General features: G+C 37.6%; 1 protein-coding gene across 2 annotated transcripts in view; it reads left to right on the top strand.

Moving 5' to 3' along the window:
* LOC128252969 (uncharacterized) overlaps nucleotides 1-6,777 on the top strand; it is a 59,720-nt gene that overhangs the window by 28,781 nt on the left and 24,162 nt on the right. The gene's annotated exons all lie outside the window — the stretch shown is intronic.

The raw sequence follows: 6,777 nt of genomic DNA, 5'->3' as shown, positions 1-6,777 counted from the left end.
TGCGGCTTGTAATGAAGCCATTAACGGCCAATTACCAGGGTGACCATCTTATTATGTTTAAATTGATTTTCGCCTCTGGGCTGGTACTGGTTCTATTTGGTTTCTCCATCTGCGATTCCTTTCACCGGTCTCCGTCCTTTCACCCTTGCACTTTCGATTGCTCGAAAATTAACCACAAGATATGAACAGCTCATCCCGCACAATTATTGCCAAAATTTTCAATTCAATTTCGGCAAGCCACGCGATCGGGTTGACTGTGCAAAAATTACTCTTACGCAAAAATATATCAATTGGTTTAGCTTTAGATAAAAATATTGCTATATATAGTGGGTTAAGTGTTTTATATTATTTCATACATTAAATAGTCAATAATGAACAACTTAGTTTGAATTGCTTAAAACTTTAAAATAAAATATGGAGTATCTAAGGTATCAATTATTAGGTTTAACAATTAACATTTGTTTAACATTAAATTTCATTTAATGTGCAATTTAATATTAATTTCTTAAATCCCGAAAACAATATATAGAGTATCTAAAGTGTACAATCCACATTCCAACCTTTTCCCTCTTCCATATTTCTTCCAAAATTATGATGATGCTATATTTTTTATTTATTGGAGAACCACTCCCATTGTTCGGCTACTGTACAAATTAATTAAAAAGTAAAGTTATAAATTACCTGGTGAAATTTGATACAACAGCGTCACACGCAATGGACTGGCCCATTGACTTAGCTACGGCAAAACACCCGCATCCATGACTTCGAAGATTTGCTCTGCTTTCAGTTTTATTAAAGTTTGTGGCTCGCTCCCCAACATTTACATAATTCGCCAGTTTTTCAAGATCAGAAAACGGTTTCAAGTTTAATTGTTGAATAAATTGAAAAAAGGAGAAATTATAATTTGCCTGTTCACCCATAAATATTTAATGAACCCCTCAAGGCAATCAAACGAAAGTGCAACTATTAAACCGCATGATAAGTGTTTGAGGTCGAATTATGTTGTAGACGGTGACTGACTGGGCGGATTTTAAGATAAGGGTATATCCCAAATCCTACTACTACTTTTGTTGGTATGAAATGGATATTAATAAATAATGATCAATTTTAGTTAAATAAGATATTTTTAAAGTTAAAGGATTAATTAAATATAAAGAACATATGTAAACACATGTTTTTTTTTGCTGAGTTAACAACCAATTAATAAGAATTAAATACTGCATTTATTTAGAAGATACTTCTATTGGAATTTATTTGTTTAATGTTTCCATTCGGGCTAAAGTCCTTTCAATATTTAATGATAACAGTAGCCTATATTATAGTCATAACGCGAAGTAAAACATACATTTTTGTATTAAAAAAAATGCCTTTAAAAGTGGCTTAATTCCAGTTACTGTCTATGCAATTGGCTAAATGCCGCCCCCTCAGGGAAGTCATAAAGGGAAACTTCAATAATTTTGTGGGCAGGGAATGCAATGAAAAGTGGACACTGCAGTGCACGTGCCATAACATGGTTTAGAAAGTGCCCGAAGCCAATTTATGGTACAAAAAATTAAGCTCATAGACATAGTCACTTTGAAGTGCGTGTGTGTGTGCTCTTTTAGTTTCAAATGGTCGATAAAAAAGCGATTACTAAATTCAATTTAGTCACAAAGCAACGAAAACACCTTTGTGGGATTTTCAATTATAAAGCTCAGGCCAAAGAAATATATGCTAGTCAATGCAGCAGCATTGCTTTTTCTGCATTTTTTGTTTGCCCAGCCCGCAAAAAGGCAAAATGCAAAGTGCCAAAGGCGTGAAAATAATCCATAAAAAGAAAAGCACTGGAAAAAAAAGAAAGAAAAACTACGACGACCAGAAGGAAACACATAAAAGGGGGGATTTTTTTCTTTTTCAGTTGGCAAAAGCAGAAAGCGCGCTTAAATGATTTTGAATTGTGGACAAACATTGGCGACATGGAAACACGAAGGCGGCGGAAACGTGGACACGGACACGGGTTGACGTTGTCAACATTGTAGCTGCGGCTTCTGGCTAAAATGTTTGCGGTTGGTCAAAAGGAGGCGGTGGCAGACTGGGATAGGATGCTGCGATGCTGGTTAAAAATAGTGCCTGGCAAAAAGCCGCGAACACAAGTTGCAAAAATCACGCGCCATGAATCGTACAAAGAGCAATTGAATGGAACTCTTAATGGAGTGAGGCGGAAAGTAGTAGGGATCGTTCCTCGTCTGACTTTGGTTATTGTTCTTTTGGGTCGTTTTTTTTTTTGTTTTTTGTTTTGGTCTTGATATGTTTCTATTTACTGAGAAAGAGTATTTTAACGTTACAACGTTAAACGCTGAAATTATAGAAAGTCCCAATTGATTTTTACACATATGAGAATCAAAAATATTCATAAAAAAATCTACAATTGTCTTTTTAGTTAAATTGTCGATTTTTATAAATAAACAAATCAATGTGGGTTCTCATACATGTACAATCAATTGATTTTAAATAGTTTCTGAGCATTCATAAAAATTATCCAACAATTCTTATGTAATGAGATAAATAAATGTTTAGAAAAAAGTATGTCTGATTCAAGAGTATTCCCATTTCGTCCAATGTGACAGTTGACCCATCTCCAGTCGCCACTTTCAGGTTATTTTGTGTTTCAATTGCAGCACTTTTTGCGCTACTGCCGCCTGTTGGTGCCAGCAAACTAACAAGTCACCGGGATTGCCGATAGAAATGTACATATTTTTTTTTATTCCGGGGCAAAATCAATTGGCATTTCAAATTGCACGCCTTTGAGTGTTGCGCACTGCGTTTGCCATTCGTTTGAGGGTTTGAGAGTTTTTGTTATAATTGAAAAGTGGCCGCCGACAAAACCATCGGATGGGAGGAGATGGATGAAAGGTCCATTCCATTCCACACGGCAGCTAGCGTAAAGACGAAGAAGTAGAGGCAAAGTGTGTTGGCTATTTAAGTTTCGGTCTGCCGGCAGTTTAGGCAAATAGAGCCGCCATAGTCATCAGAGCCAGAGCCCCATTATAGCCATACAATTAATGCAGATGACGATGCCGAGACGAGACGAAACCAGATTGAATCCATGTAGGCGTCCATTGGCGCAGGTGTGCAGGTGCAATTGCAAGTGCTGGGACCCATGTCCATATAGCTGTGTGCTCAGGCAACACCAAACACTTCCTTCATTAGACTCACCCCGGAGTCCATTTCCCACTCGTCACCAGCCCCTCTGGAATCCCCATTTGGCAGCAGCAAACCAAGCGACCAATCTGTCCCAGACTGGCCCCCATTGTATACTGGATGTCGTGTGCGTGTCGTTTCGAATCGGGTCATGCACTGGCAAAAAAAAATATATATATAAATTAGAAATTCAATATTTTTATAATCCTCTCAATTTTCATATTTCCCATTTTACCAATTAAGTTTGTACGATAGATAAAATAGTTTTAAATCAAGATAAGATTATCTTTAGTAAATATATTTCCAATTATTGCATACAATTTAAACATTATTTATTTTAATCGAGACTAATATAACTAAAATTAACATCGACAACTACATCACACAATTTCAAACAAATGGCTCATACTTTTTTTGCAGTGCCGTTCAGGGCTACTCTCACTTTGTTTGCTGCATAAATAAATTTAGAGTAAATTAATTTATTCGTTGACATGTGTCCTGCGTTTATTTGAAATTGCATTGTCATTATGCAAATGCACTTTACCTTCTCATCACCCCGTTTTGTGTTCGATTTAAACTGCCCCTTGTTTTCTGCAGTTCAGAGTTGAGTGGCTGCGAACAGAGTTTTTCTGTTGAATGGCATGATTTATTTGTTGATACAACCGAGTTATTTACACTCAATTTGACAATGCGTGTAATGGTTTGTTAGCCACATATATCCCGGCTCATAGCCAACAGCACATTTGTCACTGCCTCTCTGATTTACTAAAACAAATTTCTTGCACAAAAGCCATCACCATAGTTTCTGGGCTGCATGATTTGCTGCTGGTTGCTAAAATCTGTTTGTCTTTACTGGTTATGAGCTTTCTTAGCTGCATTCAGTTGGTCGTATATTCTTGGGCAAACACAATAAATAAGTGATCTTGCGTTTGATGCATTTGTAATCTTAAGGTTTAATGGCGGGCTCTTGAACAACGGCTCTTGGGTGATAAGTTTATTTATATAATATGTTTGTTTTATTCTGAAAATAAATATTATATTTTCTTTTATTAAAATTTTTATTTTTAAATACTTGCGTTGGTTGAAAACATAACTTTTGGTTTTACAATATGTATATGTCTGTGGGTGTTGGTCCGCTGATTTTTGTGTCTGCCGTTGTCCACTACTGACCAAATAACCGACTTTTCACGCCTTCTGGTATTACATCTATGGCCGGAGTCATAGCTGTGGCTACCATACCACTCAAAACCTTCTGCAACATTCCGCAGCACCCGCAATCGCATTGTGGTTGCCTCATTACGAGGGGGAAATGCTCACGCTTTTCTCTGCCAACTTCAGCAGCGGCAACATGTTGCATTTTATGAATGAAGAAAATGTAATTTTACACTTGAATTGCGTGACTTGGAGCGGTGGGTTCTCATGTTTCATAGCCCAGAGATGCCGCAATCCATCACGTAAATTGAAAAAGAGCATTGATAGGCAAATTAAGCGCTGACTGTTTTCTGGTCCGCTTGCACAATTGTATCTCATACAGTACACAAAGGGAAAAATGGTATACATTTGCATTGTGGCAAATATGTACAGACCTTTTAAGGAAAGAAAAATAGTAAAAAAAAAAGAGTGGCCTTCCAATTGGTTTTCTTAATTTTAAGAAGGTAGAATAAAGGTTTTAAATTTAGAAAGGCAAGTAGATTTTTTTTGTCAGTGCATTTGTTGCAACATTTTTGGCAGTTGAACGATGCTGAGTATTGATAGGTGGAGCACCCACCGCCTGCTCCTCATTAGTGGGAATCCGAATCCCCAAATGAGTGATCCTTTCACCAGGGGGCAACGAACATTCACTTTCAATAGCCAATGACATTCACTTGGCCAACAACTGGCAATTGATCAGCAGCCAGACCCGACCGCTGATGCCCGCTGAGCTGTGCTGTGCGGCACTCATTAAATGTGTTTCCATTGCACTTTGAGGCCGCCACCGAAAGTCATTAACAGTTATGGAACCACACAACACCACACCACACCTGACTTGCAATCCGTCTCTAACCGAATCATTAGCCAATCTGGTTAAGACTTCTTGTGACAGCAGTTTTAGCTTGCTCGTGAGTTGTTCGACTGCAGTTGGGATTGATTTCGGTTCGTGCGCTGGTTTGCTAAGCAAAAAATACACGAAATAAGATTACACATACGCCACCGATGCCCGTCGCCGATGCTGGGGCAAGAATTCCGATTTATTCCATAGCAGTTTGTCATATTTTTCCTGTCGTTGCATTCGAAAATCGCCTAAAGCATACCAGAAATTCGAATAGCGATGGCATCGTGCTTAAGCCATAACAAAAAACTCTAAGTAGAAATCATTTTTGTTAAAGGAATTTAATAATTACTTGCCTGACGCCACTTTATTTTAGCTTCAAATTACCTTCATAAATAAGTTAGCATAATAACTAAAATAGTTAGTTAAATGCTTTATTTTTCCTTGCCGAGATACATTTCGTTAATATTGAAAGGTAACAATTTAGCCAGTAAACATTCTTTTGGCGAATAAAAAAAACAAATAAATAAAAATAAACTAAGCTATTTGATGGCAGAGTAAAATTAAAATGCATTTATTAGTTTATAAAAAAATTGTAAATCCATTAAATTTTGAATATTTTAAGTATCTTTAAAACTTGGTAAATTATTTAACGGAACATGCCATTAATAGGATATTAGTACTTGTTTATTAACTTTATTATGGCTAATTAAATAATTTACAGTTATAGTGTCTTTCAGTTTGCAAAGTTTGAGTTTAGGAAGTTATACGTGGAGTTAATAAACAAGCAATCGCAACCACCTCCAGAAGGCAGCTGCTGGTCTGATCTGGCAAGCAAATACTTAACCACTAAATTCGGTCTGCCAAGTTGTCGGCTGTGCTGGTTACTTTACTTCAACTGGCCCGCACTTGTTGCCATCTTGCCATGTTCCATCTCGTCCCGATGCGAAGGCCATCGCCAGTCTCCGCACTTTTTTTTAAGTGGCGATCGCGGATCAAAAAACTTGCATATTGCTGGGTGATTTTAATTCCGATCCGACAGCGAGTGAAAGCAGTTTTTATTTTTTTTTTTCGGAAACGCATTTGGCTGGTTTTGAATTTGGTAATAATTCGATGCGATAGCCATTTAAGGCCATTACAAAATATGATGGCTCTATTTTTTGACCGAAAACATATTTATGGCCGGCAGATGGCTTTGTAGCCGCTATTTTCCCTACGAAAATAAACAGAGAAATGATCCGAATGAAATAGTTTGTGGGGGCTTACATCATAGGCAAGACTAGTTCGCGTTTTCGGCTGCCGCTTTAAGTCTTTCACACTTTCTGTTCGCGTGGAGTTCGATTTTTCATTCGGGCCCAAAGCGACACTCATTGTTCAATTTTCCAATTGTCGGCGATAAAACACACAAAGACTTATCGGCCAAGTCAATCGTAAATGCCCCAAACAAGTTGCATGTGCTTGGCTCAAAATCGGTTGTAATACGAGTAAAAGCCGAAAAGTTATCCGCTTCGCCTGCCTTTCATCACAAGTAGTGCTGGGTCTGAGGAGGCACCATTTGCGTTTACCTA

Source organism: Drosophila gunungcola, chromosome 3R, assembly GCF_025200985.1.
Source record: "Drosophila gunungcola strain Sukarami chromosome 3R, Dgunungcola_SK_2, whole genome shotgun sequence".
Classification (NCBI taxonomy): Eukaryota; Metazoa; Arthropoda; class Insecta; order Diptera; family Drosophilidae; genus Drosophila; species Drosophila gunungcola.
Note: the sequence above shows the minus strand (reverse complement) of the source record. Positions and strands in the feature narration are given on the sequence as shown.